At 38.4% G+C, this 19,783-nt stretch overlaps 1 long non-coding RNA gene across 1 annotated transcript; it reads right to left on the minus strand.

The window, feature by feature from the left end:
• Positions 1 to 1,087: 1,087 nt before the first annotated feature.
• LOC133558771 (uncharacterized) lies at positions 1,088 to 18,648 on the minus strand. The gene is made up of 5 exons (XR_009807983.1): positions 18,596 to 18,648; positions 13,446 to 13,630; positions 3,289 to 3,396; positions 3,119 to 3,202; positions 1,088 to 1,172 (listed from the first exon to the last, which is right to left on the minus strand). It is a non-coding gene; the product is annotated as an uncharacterized LOC133558771 (long non-coding RNA).
• Between the last annotated feature and the right edge of the window lie 1,135 nt (positions 18,649 to 19,783).

The following is a 19,783-nucleotide window of genomic DNA, read 5'->3' on the forward strand; positions in this document are numbered from 1 at the left end:
TAAATACAGTATAAACATTTCCTCTAATATTGCTACAATATCAGGCACACACATACTGTAGAGTGACACACCTTACTAATTAAAAGTATCTATTTTGAATAACATGTAGACAACCTGTATTATGATGAAATCAACATTTTTCCGTAGTTTGAGTTGCTGGTAATCTTAAGTGGGAACTGCACTTTTTTAAAAATTTTGCCAATCATTCCCAATCTTTGTAGGAAACAAGAAAACAAAAGTTTTTTTTGCAGTCTAACATGTAAAAAACGTCGGGTTCTAGGTGGCTTTAAAAATCCGTCAATACTTAATTTTTGTTCCGTACCCTGTATAATAACCAAGATGTAGCAAAATTGTTATTGTAAGAGCGATCGTGGAGGAACACTTTTTCCAGCGGATTAATACATTGGCATGCTTCGTTATTAGCCGTAAAGGCTAGCTACGGCAAGAGATAAGCTAGCTTTTTTATCAGCACCCGACATATGTGTTCTTGTCCCTCAAATTAATTGTGATCGATTCCAAAAAAAGTTCCAAAAAAGTGCAGTTCCCCTTTAAGACTGTGTGCACTCTCACTGTCTTCTTAAAGGCCTACTGAAATCCACTACTACCCACCAAGCAGTCTGATAGTTTATATATCAATGATGAAATATTAACATTGCAACACATGCCAATACGGCCTTTTTAGTTAACTAAATTGCAATTATACATTTCCCGCGAAGTGTCCTGTTGCAAACGTCGCGGTATGATGACGCATGCGTTTGACGTCTCGGGTTGTAGCGGACATTATTTTCCAGACCGATCCAAGCTATAAGTAGTCTGCTTTAATCGCATAATTACACAGTATTCTGGACATCTGTGTTGCTGAATCTTTTACAATTTGTTCAATTAATAATGGAGAAGTCAAAGTAGAAAGATTGAGGTGGGAAGCTTTTAGCCTTTAGCCACACAAACACAGCCGGTGTTTCCTTGTTTAAAATTCCCGAAGGTGAAGCCTTACTATGCAACGGAGCGGTCATGAGAACATCGATGCCGACCACATGTCAACCGGCAGGTTTCGGGGAGAAAATTGTGGTAAAAAGTTGGCTCTTACCGTAGTTATGAGCGGAGCTTGCGTCCTCCTGCAGCTGCTGCGGACTATTATCTTCTCCCACCGTTGACACTGGCGGTCACCACACCTGTGGGCACACCCCTCCGACTTTCAGGTACCATATAATCTCACTAAAACACTAGTAACACAATAGGCAGATAAGGGATTTTCCAGAATTATCCTAGTAAATGTGTCTAATAACATCTGAATCGCTCTCACTGCCCTCGCCTTTTTTTTCTTTTCTAGTCCTTCACTGTTAATATCCTCATCCATGAATCTTTCATTCTTGCTCAAATTAATGGGGAAATTGTCGCTTTCTCGGTCCGAATCGCTCTAGCTGTTGGTGGCTATGATTGTAAACAATGTGAGGATGTGAGGAGCTCTACAACCCGTGACGTGACGCGCACATCGTCTGCTACTTCCGGTAAAGGCAACGCTTTTTTTATTAGTGACCAAAAGTTGCGAACTTTATCGTCGATGTTCTCTACTAAATCCTTTCAGCAAAAATATGGCAATATCGCAAAATGATCAAGTATGACACATAGAATGGACCTGCTATCCCCGTTTAAATAAGAAAATCTCATTTCAGTAGGCCTTTAAACATCTGGAGAGAAGATGGAAAGAACCATGACTAACTTATCATTAAGCCTCTCTTTTGTCACCCTTTCGAGGGTGCACAGAAAACCTTTTATTCAGAGACGTGTGCTCTTTTATTCACTCAGTGTAGGGAATGCTTAAGCTGTATAAAAATGTCTGTGGCACACATTTTTTTGCGAATAATCCTGATGCACGTTCCCAAGCGAAGAGCCTACAGCCAGGGAGATATATCATTTTGGCTCAGCATCAGAGGAGGGACTTGGATGAGGGTTAAAGTGAAATCACTGCATATGTATGTATGCCCGAATTGACTATCAATTTGTAACTCCCTTTTAAACACCCTGAAAACCAAAACTATATAATTCCAAAATCAATCAAATGTTATTCATATTACTTGTATGATGCTTTTTTTGTAATTACAATCCTAAACTCAAATTAGGGGTGGGAATAGTAATTGATTAGGTGATTGCTAAAGATTACTTGTGTAAGCCATTTTTCATGTTGCGTGTCGCGCTCTTATTGTGAAGAAGGAAGCGTGCATGTGAGAGGGGAGTGCCTTGACAAGAGGCGAGGCGTGTTGTGGTGAGACGTGGCGGTTGTCAATAAAGAACATGCCTCTCGATTCCCTTGTGAATGTCTGTCTTTTCTGCTGGGCTTCATCTTATTATAAACCTTCAGTAACATTGGTGGCAGCGGTGGGATTTATCCAGTGCAGAAACCCAGTTTTCCCCAGAACAGTAAGGTAAAAGTTCAGTCAACTGGCTGAAGTTAGCCACCTGTTAACTCACGTTAGTTTAGCTGTAAAAAGTATAGTTAGGAAGCTTGTGGAACTCCGCGTTTCTTTGTTAGACATAAAATATGTGGAAACACGATGAAGAGAGGGACAGGTTCCTCTCCAATAATGTAAAGATCTAGATTCCGCCACACTTCTTCGGGGAGGACAGCAAAAGTTTTTTGTGCTGGTCGCGCCAATATGTAGTTGCCGTAAGGGGGCATGTGGTGAGAACCGGCAGTGATTATGATTACGAACTGGTACAAATTCTCTTGACAAAACTATCTAAGGCTGCCTTCTTGCTGGGACTGCCTAACAGCAGCAGCACAGGCAGGGTATTTCACAGTGAAGGAGAGGCTTCAAGAAGCCTTCCGAAAGAAACATTTCATGGACAGTTTTCGAGCTAATCTTGCCGCGTGATGTCGTGTTCGAGGCGAGAGCCTGGACATCTATGCGGCTGATATACGGAAGCTTGTTGATGAGGCCTTCCCTAAATATGGAAAAGTGGCATGAGGGAAGATACATTTCACATGTTCCGTGCTTGGCTTGACCCATGGCTCAAAGCTAAGTGTCAGAAGCAAGGAGCGACTGACTTGAAGGAAACCTTGATCATAGCAGGCCGCTGTGACATGGCTCGAGAAACATTGAGAAGTGGCTATACCTACCCATCAGCAGGGGCACCTGCAAGTACCCCGACTCTGGTGCATTCCAACTCAGAGGAAACCCGCTGGCAACGCATCATGGAAGGGCTAGCGGAGGAGATGAAACGTATGAGAAAAGACTTCAAAAGACTATCAGATGAAAATGAGAGGTTGAATAATCATGGCAGAATTACCGGGTGTTACTCCCCAGGACCTGGGCCATGTCAATGCTTGTGTGGCAGGCGGGGTTGCCAGTCCCAGCATTCCTGAATGGAGCCGAGGGAGCGATCCCCTGCTCCTAGCTGCGAAAAGCGACGTGAGGACAAGTACAAACCCCGTTTCCATATGAGTTGGGAAATTGTGTTGGATGTAAATATAAACGGAATACAATTATTTGCAAATCATTTTCAACCCATATTCAGTGGAATACGCTACAAAGACAACATATTTGATGGTCAAACTGATAAACTTTTTTTTTTTTTGCAAATAATCATTAACTTTAGAATTTGATGCCAGCAACACATGACAAAGAAGTTGGGAAAGGTGGCAATAAATACTGATAAAGTTGAAGAAAGCTCATCAAACACTTATTTGGAACATCCCACAGGTGTGCAGGCTAATTGGGAACAGGTGGGTGCCATGATTGGGTATAAAAGCAGCTTTCATGAAATGCTCAGTAATTCACAAACAAGGATGGGGTGAGGGTCACGACTTTGTAAGCAAATTGTCGAACATTTTAGAACAACATTTCTCAACGAGCTATTGCAAGGAATTGAGGGATTTTAACATCTACGGTCCTTAACCTCGTCAAAAGGTTCAGAGAATCAGGAGAAATCCCTGCACATAAGCGATGATATTACAGACCTTTGATCCCTCAGGCGGTACTACATCAAAAACCGACATCAGTGTGTAAAGGATATCACCACATGGGCTCAGGAACACTTCATAAAACCACTGTCAGTAACTACAGTTGGTCGCTACATCTGTAAGTGCAAGTTAAAACTCTACTATGCAAAGCCAAACCCATTTATCAACAGCACCCAGAAACGCCGCCCGCTTCGCTGGGCCTGAGCTCATCTAAGATGGACTGATGGAAAGTAGAAAAGTGTCCTGTGGTCCGACGAGTCCACATTTCCAATTATATTTGGAAACTGTGGACGTGGTGTCCTCTGGAACAAAGAGGAAAATAACCATCCGGATTGTTATAGGCGTAAAGTTCAAAAGCCAGCATCTGTGATGGTATGGGGGTGCATTAGTGCCCAAGGCATGGGTAACTTACACATCTGTGAAGGCACCATTGTTACTGAACGGTACATACAGGTTTTGGAGCAACATATGTTGTTATCCAAGCAACGTTATCATGGATGTCCCTGCTTATTTCAACCAACAGTTATATAAATAAATAAATAAATGGGTTGTACTTGTATAGCGCTTTTCTACCTTCAATGTACTCAAAGCGCTTTGACACTACTTCCACATTTACCCATTCACACACACATTCACACACTGATGGAGGGAGCTGCCATGCAAGGCGCCAACCAGCACCCATCAGGAGCAAGGGTGAAGTGTCTTGCTCAGGACACAACGGACATGACGAGGTTTGTACTAGGTGGGATTTGAACCAGGGTCCTTCGGGTTGCGCACGGCCACTCTTCCACTGTGCCACGCCGTCCCTTGTTGACTTGTTCAAGACTTAAAAAACAGGTGTTGATAAAAGACTTTCATGCTGAGATGTTACAGTACATCATGTTGGAGGCATTAATATAAATGCTAATTAAAATGCATTAGTTCACATCTTTATTTCCACAAGTTACATATAGGACCAATTAGAGTACCGATAAATACTGGCATAGATAAGGGTATCGTCCGATAAAATCTAATGGTATACATCTCTACTGATGACTGATCTGCACATCCTTGTAAAATCCGTGTACCATTTCTTCCAACACTATTGAATTTGATCTTTTTCGCTTATGCCGGTGCCACTGGCGTATTTTGTAGAGGTAGTAAAAATGATCGATTCTTAAATGCATTGCGATTAGAATGTGAAAGATTCTGACTTGAGGGAGAACTGTGCAAATATCGATTATTTATGTATGTTAAATAAAGTAGTACAGACGGTTGTAAAATCCTTCATTGATGCCAATGTTCTCTAAACATTAGTTTGAGGTTTGCTCCAACTAAACATGGGAGAACCATTTGCTAGCATTACTTTAATGTGTTGTGTTTAATGTGTTGACTCGGTTAGCACGGACACACATGGAGAAGGAGAGGACAATCTATGCCAGCCGCGGCATGAAACAAGCTTGAATGTGAGAAGTGAAAAAAGTAAAGAAGAAATGCTTTGTAGACTTCAAAAGAAGACTAAAAGGAACCATGTTATAGCAGATCGTAATCCGCTAAGAGTAGGAAATTGGCAAGCAGATTAGATCAGGAGAGAAATTAATATACATACAGTGTGGCATCACTGCCATAAATAAATATGAATGAGTAAATAAATGACAAACGTCTTTGAGCCGCAAGTTAGTGGCGACTGGGGCAAACGTGTCTAAACATTCTGTGGTTTTAGAAGGCAAGAACAATAAATCAAGGATGGCTGCTCGCCAAGTGGAGACGTTTATTTATTTTTTCACTTAGCAGGCTACTACATTTGTCATGTATCTAGTCTTCTATACGTAAATGAATGCCATGTGCACTAAAATCCAAAAAGCCGATATGACAATACTGCATACTTCAGAAGTCAAAGGAAGTGCCTTTTTATACATACAGAATTATTAACAATTAAAAAGAATACATTTAGAACATATAATAATAATATATAATATATACAAAATATACACTAAAATAATATTATACAATATAACAATTAAATATGTATAAATAACACATTTATAATTTAATTGTAATCCCTGAATTGTAGCTACCCATAGTATTTAGTCATTTGAGGGCCCAAGGCAAACCAAATCAGTGGGTATAAGTGGGTATAGGTGTAAAGTGTGTGTACATAAAGTGTAAACCATTTTTAAAAATAATTACTTTGTTAGCACAGTCGGAACCAGATGTGACGCGTAGTGCTATTGTTACCAAGGCTAGAAGTGATTGACTGGTGGGAAAAAGAGAGCTCTTGACAGTTTGAACGAGAACAAACTGTTGTAGCATGTCCATTTTGTGTGAAGGAAAAGTAGAGCTGTCAAAAATGATCATGGTTGATTAAGCATGGTAATATATTTTGAAGTGCACAAATTAAGACAAAAAAATAGGAAATCTTGGGGCCCCAAGCAACTGCCTGTGTTTGATTTGGCAGGTGCACCGATTGCACTTTTGAAAAGTGTCAACATTTATTTTGTCATTTCCAATGCAAAAACTCAACTCGTTTGATGCAAATTATTACCAGCTTATTCAATATTTGTGCAAAAGACATGCATTAAATTGGCGAGTTGCAAAACATGGTTTTATTAAGAAAAAATGTGCTGAGTCTCATGATGTCAATGTTGATGGTCCCTAATTTGTATGTAACCAAGAAGAGAAAGGATGTGCTCACTTTTTCTCAATGGATATTAGACATATTGGAAAAATGAACAAGTCTGAGAGAAGGACACCATAGTTTGGGGGCTAAAAGTCATTTGACGTGATGCATATGTGCAGTAAGGCCATAATGAAATCCTGATGTATGCAGTGTCTCCCGTATTGGAGTTGGCACTGTTGCCCTGTCCATCAAAAAATAACCGTGGACTTCACTGTGGCCTTTCTGGAGCTGGACACACACTTACAGTACTTACTTAGTACATCACATGCTCTCTGGCTCTCGCTGGCCCGATTGACCTGTGCGTATTTAAGCTAACATCATCACCTAGGTGCAGAGGATGGAAATACATCATGGTTATGCAAGAGCATGTCCTCCTCTTTAGCTTTTCCCCTTTGCTTCTTTTGACACATGTCAGAATTGGGATTTGGTTGCTCAGGAAGAAGACATGTGTTCCAGCATGGGCTTACTGTAAATGTGCGCAGCTCTTTATGTTGGTCATTGCACATGAGTGAGAACAAGTGTTGGGGGGTGAAGGGTGTATCCCTCATGGGATAATATTTATTTTTAAGTAACAGTCTGGTCCAAAATTAAAACAAGAGGAAGTTGCAGGAAGGTTGTGTGTGGAGAAAGACAAGCAACATCTTGCAAAGGGATGGCCCTTTCAAGATGTATTCGCTGTATTTAAACAGCAGAAGAGGTCAGTCAGATTTGATGTTTTCATTCACATTGTTTTCATTGCTTATTGTGAATGCTCAAATTACAGCTAAGGTGTTGTTTATTAAATTAAACTGCAAAGTGGGACGTTAATATTCTAAGGTAATAATAGCTGACAAGCAGTTAGTATGGAAAATTTCAAACTCTATACACATCATAACTTTATATGTTAGCTAATGATTTAGAGTCTTTACTTACTTTTTGTCCACAATAGACCCAGTGAGTAGGAATGGGTACCGAATTAGGTACTTTTATAATCACCGACCGAATCCTATTGATAAAATCAAACGGTGCCACATACAGATTAGGCTAAACTTAATTGCAAAGACTACTTCCTGACTAGGGAACACACCGTAGTAGCATATACACTAATGCCATCGAACATCTTGGACTTGTGACTGCATGCAAAAGCTACTATACAATACTTGCAAATGAGACTCAGAGGAGTAAGAAATTAAAGACATAACAAATGCACAGCACAGTTATCGTTGTTAGCTCATTGTTAAATGTTAGGTACTAGGGGTGTGGAAAAAAATCGATTCGAATATGTTGTGCGAGTCAGAATCGATTCTCATTTTTAAAAAATCGATTTTTTTTATTTTTATATATATACTGTATATATATATTTTTATTAATCCAACAAACCACTACCCAGCAATACCATAACAATGCAATCCAATTCCAAAACCAAACCTGACCCAGCAACACTCAGAACTGCAATTAACAGAGCAACAGAGAAGACACAAACACGACACAGAACAAACCAAAAGTAGTGAAACAAAAATTAATATTATCAACAACAGTGTCAATATCAGTTATAATTTCAGCATAGCAGTGATTAAAAATCCCTCATTGACATTATCATTAGACATTTATAAAAATAATAAAAAAAGAACAATAGTGTCACAGTGGCTTACACTTGCATCGCATCTCATAAGATTGACAACACACTGTGTCCAATGTTTTTAAAAGATAAAATAAGTCATATTTTTGGTTCGTATAATAGTTAAAACAAATTTACATTATTGCAATCAGTTGATAAAACAAAGCCTTTTTTAGAAAAAAAAAAAAAATCTACTACTCTGCTTGCATGTCAGCAGACTGGGGTAGATCCTCCTGAAATCCTATGTATTGAATGAATACAGAATCGTTTTGAATCGGAAAAATAATGTTTTTGAATCGGGAATCGAATCGAATCGAAAAAAATCGATATATTATTGAATCGTGACCCCAAGTTTCGATATTGAATCGAATCATGGGACACCCAAACATTCACAGCTCTTTTAGGTACCCATCCCTCCCAGTGACTGATGAGCAATCTCACATAAATTATTTGTATTTAGATTTTGATGGTTAGGTTCTCTTTGTAACAGTTAGGAATGTCTACAAATACATGTTTTTTATTGTATTGTTTTCAATGGAACATGTGTTTTTAGACTACAAACATTTGTGGTATGATGTCCAGGCATTACCTGAATTACCATCTCCTGAAGTCAGCTGGGAGAGACTCCTGCACACCCGTGATACAAGCGGTAGAAACACTAAAACGTTGAAGTTGGTGAGATGAATTTCTTGATATAATTTTCGTCAAATACGCACACAGGCATACTTTCAAACATTTTTTTTTGTTTCATACAATGCCAACAGCTGTGTAGCTATGCTGCCAAAAGGCCCTGCCAGACGTTTTGGAATTTTGGAAGACTGTTAACATCCAAATGTGAACTTTACCACCATCGAGCTTACTGTATGTATATTGAGTCATACACTGTATCGTTAAAATTGCCACAATATGACATAAAGTCTAAGACTGTTCTCAAACTGTTCTTTCACATCTTTTATACATCTTCATTTATATTTAAAAGAGCCATATGTAATAATTTCATGTCAAGTCATCATTAAATGGCCCTGATATGTCAAAAGGCAATAATAAATCATGTTCTTTTCGAATACATCAAAAGTGGTGAAGGAATCGCTAAATCAGGCTAGAATGAAGGTTTTGGAATGGCCTTCCCAAAATCCCAACATAACGTGTGGGCAATGCTGAAGAAACAATTCCATGTCAGAAAACCAACAAATTTAGCTGAACTGCACCAATTTTGTCAAGGAGTGGTCCAAAATTTAACCAGAAACTTGCGGATGGATACCAAAAGCGGCTTATTGTAGTGAAACTTGACAATGGACATGTAACCAAATATTTACATTGCTGTATGTATACTTTTGACCCAGCAGATTTTGTCACATTTTCAGTACACCCATAATAAATTCATAAAAGAACCAAACTTCATGAATATTTTTTGTGACAAACAAGTATATGCTCCAATCACTCTATCACAAAAAATTAAGAGTTGTATAAATGATTGGAAACTCAAGACAGCCATGACATAATGTTCTTTACGAGTGTATGTAAACTTCTGACCACGACTGTATAAATAATGTAACTCACACAGTATGCTGCACAGATAAATACATCAATATTATCAAGATCTCAACAGTTTTTGAGGGGGTTCCTGGAAATGTTTGACCCCCATAATAATTGAGAAGCACTGCAGTAGTTTGTGACTTTCCACTGACTGCATGTAACCGTGACTGAGTTTGTGTGTTTGTTTTTTACTTATTAATACTTCAGAATTTGACCTGGGATTCCTACATATTGATGTCTGAAGATATATATTTTTCTTTATTGTTTGACAACGTTAAAGAAAAAAATTGTGTGACAGAAAATAAGCAACAAGTACATTTCAATGACGGTTATTCCAGGTGCAAGTGCGCATGACATCTGGAGTGTGTTAATGTGAGCCAAAAGTGTGGTCACTCAGTGGACAGCACACACACACAACTTCAGCCATCAGTGACCATGCAGGCCTGCCATAGTGTGTCACTGTCCAGTGCAGCAAGTTGTGCATGTAAATGTCATCCTTTTTTCCACTGCAGCAATTCCATCTGGATTTTTATTGGAAGTGGACAGTCGACTTGAACAGCTGCACTCTATTCCTCAAGGACACCTGCACCGATCTCAGATATGAATCATGCAAGATTCAGAACAGAATTTCTGATTTTTTTTTTTAACCTTCTTTGTCGTTAATAATTTTTATTTCAAATATTTAACTTTAACTTTTTTTTATATTTCCAAAATGATTTATCACAAAGAGGGAGGAAAAAATGTTGATGGTGTTTAAAGATATGCTATAAATGGGGCATTTGACCTTAGCCTGTTTTAAAGAGTAAAGTCAGACTTCAAAATGCAACGTCTTTGTTTTGTTGTGCGAGGTTACTCCAGGGTCAGGACTTCACAAGATGACTTAATGACACCAAATGCATCTGCTCTCACTTTGCTATGACATCTCCTTGACACGTTCCCATTGATATTATAATTAATATTTACTTTTATATCCAACATTGTGCAAAAGTCTTGGCTTACCCACTAGTTTTGTTATTTTAATGACTTTTTCCACAGTCCCTATCTAAACGCAATACTAGGGAAGTGCTGGTTGATCAGCCACCAATCAGTTTAAGCCGATTTAGATTAAAGCGTGTATGATCGCTATTGCCAATTAATTCCTTTTATTGCCGATCAGAAACGCCAAACCCATCTGGCTGACACAATATTTAATTTTATTCCGCCGACTGACAAGCGGCTTGCAGCTAATTATGTGTCTCCTCCATGCACAGCCCCTGAGCTAATAATAATCACCTCTATTACTGTGGTAAGCTGAATTTTCCTTGCTCTTTTCTGCTTGTAACAATTACGACGAATAAACTGCATTTTTTAGTATGTTATGTATCATTATCATGTACATTATCACTGCAGGACGGGGCTAAATATGCTACGCAATGAGAGTAAGCCATTAGCAGACATGTAAATAGCTAAATTAACTGCTCAGCTAGCTTTAAACTTCAACAAAAAAAAACTGTTTAGTAAAGTTTAAGAAGTCTAGATAGAACCCCCAAGTGGCTATTAACAGCAAATTAAGACGTAAATCAATAATTGGTATAATATAAAAATAACTGTTGGAGTGTCAAAAATGTCACAGTCAGTCAGATTGATACTTTTTTTTTCTCTCAGAATTATTTTTTGTAATATTTACAAACGCAGGGAATTCCAAAGTTCCAGGCTTCAGACTAAAGCAACGATTGGACTAAGTTCCCGTTAGTCCCACCCACTGACTTAGATGGGGGAGTTTTAAAAATATAATAAATTCATGAAATGCTGACAAATAGGTTCATGAAAGAGATAACTGAATCATTACATAATAAATAATGAGTTACATTGGGAAATAATTAATTAAATAATGAAATAGTAAAATCAATAATTATGTGAATATCTAAATGATTAAATACAAGTTCATTAAATAAGTTAATGGCACATTTATTGACACCTTTATGTATTTAACTCTAACGATAATCAATTTTTGATGATATTTTTATTTATAACATTTTCTCATATTTGACCCTCCATAGTAACCAGTCGTGGGCCGTGCGTTTCCCACCTACTATAGGCCTTCAGTGATGTCCGACTTCAATGATTACCTCTCAAAATGACCATTGCTGGAGAAATACTATACAGGAAAACATTTACACCCTACTAGGCATTCAATCACCTCAACAGTGTACAAAACGGGTTATTTTCTGGTGCATTTAAAAAATCAATGTAAACGCATCAGCAATTAAAATATATCTTATGTGGTACAATCAAAATTAAAATTGCAAAAAACAACAACGCCGTATAAGCAAGTGGTAACCCCCCCTTCTTTGGTTCATTCGAGTGGAAATGGCGGGCATTTCCCCATTTCATCGACAGAACAGGTGTTTGGAATGACAAGTAAGTATCCAATCACCGTCTCGTTAACATCAGGCTAATTAGATGGGCTACTGTCAACAACTTGTGATGTGATTGGCTACAGCAACTGTCTCTCAACTCTTTGTGCTCTCAAATGTGAGTATCCAATCACAGGACGCATATATGTCACGTTCATAGTGAGGCCATCTCGTAGGCCTGACTGACAACGACTCGTGATCTGATTGGCTATCGCAACTGTCTATCACCTGTATGTCCCCGTTCACTTAAAGTGCACGGACGCCCACATTGTTGATTCTGAAGGCCTCGTGCAGAATCCGTACAGAATGGCAACATAAGCTATCTGAATTCTGATTGGATACAAACTAAAACTAAAAACAACAGCACTGGAAGTAAAATAATATGACATGAAGAGAATATGAATACTTTTAGATATTTAGGGAAAGTAAATTAAAAAAATATTTGATCTTTAATTATGATCACGATTTCTGGCTATGTTAGGCCAGCGGAGAAGGCCTTACTGGCCCACCACTGACAGTAACATAACTTTGTTTTACGCTTGTGTGACAATTCAGAATGTTCAAAAATATATATATATTTTTTAATCAATAAATTTAAGAACATGGTTTTTATGGGCGGCATAGCTCGGTTGGTAGAGTGGCCGTGTCAGCAACTTGAGGGTTGCAGGTTTGATTCCCGCTTGTGCCATCCTAGTTACTGCTGTTGTGTCCTTGGGCAAGACACTTCACCCACCTGCTCCCAGTGCCACCCACACTGGTTTAAATATAACTTAGATATTTGGTGTCACTATGTAAAGCGCTTTGAGTCACTTGAGAAAAGCGCTACATAAATATAATTCACTTCACTTCACTTTTATTTAGTCCTATAATTGTATAACTTAAATACTGTATATACAACTAATGAAGATAAAAAACAGAATTGATTAATTCTAGGTTCATCATTTCCTTGCGTGGAAAATGTATTTTGACCTGTAAGCTACACACAGCTCTGCTAAAACAACAAATGGAACTTGTGCACGGTTCATCTTCAAACATCAACATTGTGAATTTGAGCAAAGGTTCAAACATGTTATTATGTTGGGAAACACCTCCTCTATTTGATTCTCTCCCAACTAAACATTCTCTGCGGCTTCATAGTACCTATTTTCCCCCACTTAGCTCCTGTGCAGCAGGAGCTCAGTTTGTACTCGCTTTGACAACTTAGCTTAGTTGTGTACCCCCTTCACCTCTCAAGGCCCCCATATGTTTTTTTCCCACTGACTGCAGGGACTCTTGCCGTAAAAATAAACGACTTACTTTATTCCAAATGACAGATCCACTTCTTTGCTTTGGCAGTCGGCGAAGTCACTTTGTTCAACGGCGGCAATGGCTCACTTATTAAAACGGCCAGTGGGAACACTTAATTCTGATTTCACTCGCATTCTGTGCAAATGCTGCTTTTCCTTTGAAGGAGTGCTGCCTTCTTCATCCAAATAATGTTCCTGCGCAAAAGAAGATGGACAGGTTTTAGGCAAATCTACATACAAATCTGTTTTTTTAAACACTTGCCAATACGTTTTTTTTTACCGTTCGCTGGATATTTATCCAGGACACATACCGTTATGACACATACCGTTATGTAATTTTTAAAAGAGTTGGGTAGAAAAAGACATACGTGTTAAAGTTAAAACAAAAACATGTCCTGGAGGCTTAAGCCTTTGGCAGAAGTTGGCGCTCTCATGAGTCCTCTTCTACTTTTAAAAATGTACGTATTAGTTGTTTGAATTGTATTTGCAAAGCCTAAGGAAGTGGTTCGCACACTTTTTTTTACCAAGCACCTTTTCTTAGAAAACACTTGGCTCTCCAAGTACCACCATAATGACCAACTTTAAAATACAGTAGCGTAAAAGGCCTAAGTATTCATTAAAAACAAGGCAGACATTTATTTAACAAGTATATTTAATATTTGCACCACAGTAACACAGGTCAAACAGTAACACTGTGTTTGAATATAGGAAAACAAAACACTGTAATATAACACTTGTTCCCTCTTGTTCCACGCTTCCCTTCACGGATTTAAGCCAAAACAGTAGTTTTTTGTTGTACTAATAATTATCAAGCAAACAACTTCCACCTTTTCCCATTACAATCGGTAGCTACCAACGATGGATTACCCTCTGGAACAGAAATGGGCAAAATACGGCCCGTTAGGATTTTCAATCTGGCCCGCCAGACGTTCTACATAATTTTTTTAGACCTTTAACATCAAAACTGCAGCCGCCATTATGATGTGCAGTGCTGTTTTTAAATAACCGCAAGTCATGAACTATAGAAAGTATTTCAATGGTCGGAATCTGCGCTTTTGGGTGTCATACGAGTTATTACGGTCATCTACATAACAGCAGCTCAGACGAGAAACTAAATAGAGTATGCAGGGTTTGTTTTCAGAGCAGCCTGCCTGAAACGCATGTGTCAGAAACCGATGCAGAAGCAGATTTTTATGTGGTTATATATATCATATTGTAAGTGTTTATTACACTTTGCATTCATGTTTTGCTGTGTTACACTTTTGTTGTGTTTTGCTTGATTGTAAAAGATGTCTATCGAGGAGCTGGTCTGAGAAGTAAAAGAGGAGTGATGTTCATATGTTGTTAATATTCAGTGTTTTATTGTTCATAGTTAATATTGTAAATCCCACTTTCTTTATTTTCATGTACATTTTGGGTGTCCCATTCAGTAAAAACACTGTAAAATTCCATTCCGTTTTTTTGAGGTGGTCTGCCATAACGTTTTTTTGAACCCTATCGGACATTGTGACTTTTGGTGATAGTGTTCCTCAAAAAAATTGACCCAAACACACATACTGTACAGCAGATTTTTACAGCTAAACGTGTATACCGTATTTTTGAAAATATAAGTCGCAGTTTTTTTCATAGTTTGGCCGGGGGTGCGACATATTCTCCGGAGCAACTTATGTGTGAAATTATTAACACATTACCGTAAAATATCAAATAATATTACTTATCTCATTCGTGGAAGAGACGAAGAAAATGTCAGCAATCGTCACACACGTCAGCAATTGTCACACACACGTCAAACAAAAAGAATTCGGGGGGGTAGGGTCATGGCAGAAGTAATGGTAAATGGTAAATGGGTTGTACTTGTACAGCGCTTTTCTACCCCTTTTTAAGGAGCCCAAAGCGCTTTGACAGTATTTCCACATTCACCCACATTTACACACTGAAGTGCATTGTGGGTAATGGAATTCTAACTGCTATATTGATTGATAGAATATGCTATATGCTACATCCGTAACTATTAAAAAGGATAATTTCATTGTTGGCGGTAACTTATAAAAACTGGACGAAAATGGCACCGAAAAGGAAATCATGTACTGCAGATTACACAATATCAAATATTATTATTTATCTATTTCGCGGAAGAGACGAAGAAAATGTCAGCTATCGTCACACACACGTAAACCAATAAGAATTTGGCGGGGGAGGGTCATGGCAGAAGTGCGTTGTGGGTCATGGAATGCTAACTGCTATATGCTATATGCTACTGCCGTAGCTATTAAAATGAATAATTTCATCACTGGCGGTAACTTATAAAAACTGAGAAGGGCTGAACAAAAATTGGACGGAAAAGGAAATCATGTACTGCAGATTACAAGCTGGACGTAGTGAAACATGCAGCAGAAAACAACAAGAGGAAGCGGCACATATCTTTGGAGTTGGCAGACTTGTTTAGAAGCGACATCGAGGAAGAAGATTTCATGGGATTTATCGATTAGGAGTGACAGATTGTTTGGTAAACGTATAGCATGTTCTATATGTTATAGTTATTTGAATGACTCTTACCATAATATGTTACGTTAACATACCAGGAATGTTCTCAGTTGGTTATTTATGTGTCATATAACGTACACTTATTCAGCCTGCTGTTCACTTTTCTTTATTAATTTTAAATTGCCTTTCAAATGTCTATTCTTAGTGTTAGATTTTATCAAATAAATTTCCCCCAAATATGCGACTTGTACTCCAGTGCAACGTATATATGTTTTTTTTCCTTCTTTATTATGCATTTTCGTCCGGTGCGACGTATACTCCGGAGCGACTTAAAATCTGAAAAATACGGTATATCATTTATACACACATACACCTTGGCCCCGAGACACATTTTTTTTCTCTCAATGGGGCCCCAGAGTCAATATATATGCCCAGCTCTGATCTGGAAGAAACGTGTATATACTCTATCCAGAAACAAAATTACCATATTAACTTAGTTTGTATCTCATTTAATTTTCTTGTCATCGGTTGATAATATATTTTGTATGTATATAACAATAACCATATTATTTTTTATGTATAACCGTAGTTTATTTTTACCAGATGATGTGGCTTCCCATGGCCCTGAAGGCATCATTGTTAAATGCAAATTTCTCTGTCAATGTTTGTCTTTGTTTACATGTGTTCTCCGTGTTGATTGGCTGGGAGGCTGGAAAAGGGCGGACGTAACCGGAGAATGTGAAGAATATTAAATTGAGTGATAGAAATGCCAGAGTGAGACAGTTCTGTTTGCGTCTTAAGTGTTTATTTTGTTGTCTGCCAAGGCCCCTAGTAACAGCTTTGTACCAACTTCTATTGAAGGCTGATAAACTTTTGATACCGCTCAAGTCACATCATTACAATATTTAATTTAATGATGCTTTAGCGATGTCAAAGCGTGGACTGTGAGGTTTGTTTTCCTGGAAGGCAAAGGAAAGTTGGTGCGGGCAAGGAGTGAAGGTAAGGACGTATTTTATCTTAACACTGACAAAATGAACAAACAAAAGGCGCTGACAAGGAGGTATAAAAACTTGGCTATGGAAACAAAACTAATTCTATAACGTAAACTAGGGACATGAAAACAAAACTTTAAATCTATGGCATGAATAATGATAACTTACTTAGAAAGGAACAGGATCATCAGCATGGATATCATGGGTTTGTAGAAGGTGATAAAAGTCCATGTTACCAGGCTGATAACCTGGCAACTGCGGCTTGAATAATACTGTGGTGATTTAAAACAGGTGCGTGACATGGGGAGAGGTGAAAACTTAATGGGTTGGCATGGAAACAAAGCAAACAAGGAAGTGCAAAAACAGGAAACAATGGAATCTTAAGCAAAACAGAACATAACTAAACAAAACATGATCACAAGACATGACAGGCGTAGTACTACTACATCAGGGGTGTCTGGGTGTCGGATCAGGCCCGCGAACAGGATTTATCTGGCCTGCGTGATAAGTTTGCAAAGTATTAAAATTAGATGCATTTTTATGAATGAAAAAAAACTGCTGTTCGAAATATGTCCGCTGGATCTCACAAAAGCAATTCTGTTAGGACTAGCAAGGGGTACAAAGTAAAGCGTGGCCCCGGCTCCTCTCCCTCGACTCAAATAAACTTAAAACCTGCTGTTTTATTTGGGACCGTTACTCGCCCATAATGTCTCTGTCAAAAACGACAAAACTAAACGCTTTTGAATAATTTTTACCTCCGTTTTGTGCGGTTTGTTGAGTTGGCACTGGATTGATACGTGGACATGACAAAGGAAGTATTTGATACCTCGAAGAGTTTACATGTCGTATTTTTTGTTCAATCCCAGAAAGTCTGTGATTTAAAGTTTAATCTTGGCTTTGTAGATACACTAAGACGAAGTCTAAGCTCATTGCGTTCTTCGTTGGGTTTTTGAAACTGCACCAATTTCCTCAGAATTTTCAACAAACTTGAAGTGTTTTGTCCAGAGGATTATTTGGGATTTGTAAGTTTTTTATAATGTGCTTGTTCTATTTTGACCAAAGTAAAACAAAGTAAACAACCCGGAGTTGTCTTTATTTTTAAGTTATCTTGCCATGATTTTATCATTCCTGCCTACATTAGGAATGTATTTTCCTCCATGCGGAACCCTGAACTAAAATTTATACTAGATAGAGCCCACATACCACAGTTTGAGAATCACTGTCCTAAAGAATAGTAAACAGGAGCCATTAGCTACACATGAATGACAGAAGAGTGACAGGAGTGTTGCCAGATGTGAAATGACAATTTATTGTACACCAGAAGCCTGAAATGATTTGTCTTTTGAGGAAAATTATTGTACATATTCAATCTGACGTTGCACAGGACCATTTGATACAGCAAACATTACCATAGATTGTGTATAGTAAAGCTTTTAGTTTTACCTTCAAGTAATAGCACTGTTGGTGTGCAGTTTGGTGATATTAATATACAAATATGATCATTATTGTTCATTTGGCAATGCTGAGTAAAGGGGAGCTTGGCTAAGCTAAAACAATCTGACAAATATGCTAACAGTACTTTTTAGTTTCGGACAAAAAAAATGGCGGTGAGATGATAAATGTCTAAAGTATAAACACATGATATGATATTTTAACATACCAAACAAAAGAAAGATAACATTACCTTCATATTACTTTGTGGAAGTTTCTTCAGAATTCCACATTAGCAGACACTCTATGAGGAGAAAAGGAAATTTGACATTGAATTGAGAAAGGGTCAGTGGAATATCATATGAAGTTTCCTAAAACGGCCAGCTGGTATTTCACACGGTCGTGAGGGAAGTGGAACATCAAACTTGTGTTTGAAATAGAGCGTTGCCTATCTGCCTTCAGTTTTATATACAGTATTTGTCTCAATGCTGTTAGAAGTGACAAGATGGTGCCGAGCGCCATTTTTTCTTTCCACCTCTGAGACAACTGGACACCCAAATTTTTAAGTAGGCTGATAAAAGGCCGCTTTACCCAAATATAGTCCTCTTTTTTTTTTTTTTAAGTAAGCAGAAAACGTTGGTTGACTGGGTCACACATTAGTACCTTCTGGCAGAGCTCCCCAAAGCACTTTGGTTAGTTGGCCACGTGGACCTTTCCAGAAAACCTCAACCCAAATATTCTCTGCATGCCACACAGCTATGAGTGTTGACTTCCCCATTTTCCCCAGTCGCACACTATTTTCCTGGCTTGACTTCCATCGCTTAACCCTTTATTGAGTGTGTTGGAGAAGGAAGATGAAGACCCTGGAAGGCCCAGAAGGACCATCCTTCTCAGTGTGTTTGTTTCTCTGACAAAAACTCACCAAGCACCTGTAAATTCCACATTCTAGATTTGTTTTACTGAGTGATTCATTAAAGCTAAAAAAATATATATCTACAATCTGGAGCATCTTTGTCAGAAAAAGAGATGTTTTTTCACATCCTAGCCTCTCTCAAAATTATGGAAATATTATTGTAGAAAAATTATTTGCAGAAGTGTATCTCAATCTGTGCGTGTGTAGTCCAATTCACGTGCGTGTGTACTCATTTGTGTGTCTGTATATCAATCTGGGTGTGTGTAATCACATCTGCGTAAGTGTGTTTTAGATCATCGTACATGTGTTTTAGATCCACGTACGTGTTTTTGATCCATGTACGTGTGTTTTAGATCATCGTACATCTGTTTTAGATCATCGAATGTGTGTTTAGGGACGGCGTGGGGCAGTGGGAGAGTAGCCGTGCGCAACCCGAGGGTCCCTGGTTCAATCCCCACCTAGTACCAACCTCGTCATGTCCGTTGTGTCCTGAGCAAGACACTTCACCCTTGCTCCTGATGGGTGCTG

Source organism: Nerophis ophidion, linkage group LG09 (genome assembly GCF_033978795.1).
Source record: "Nerophis ophidion isolate RoL-2023_Sa linkage group LG09, RoL_Noph_v1.0, whole genome shotgun sequence".
NCBI lineage: Eukaryota > Metazoa > Chordata > Actinopteri > Syngnathiformes > Syngnathidae > Nerophis > Nerophis ophidion.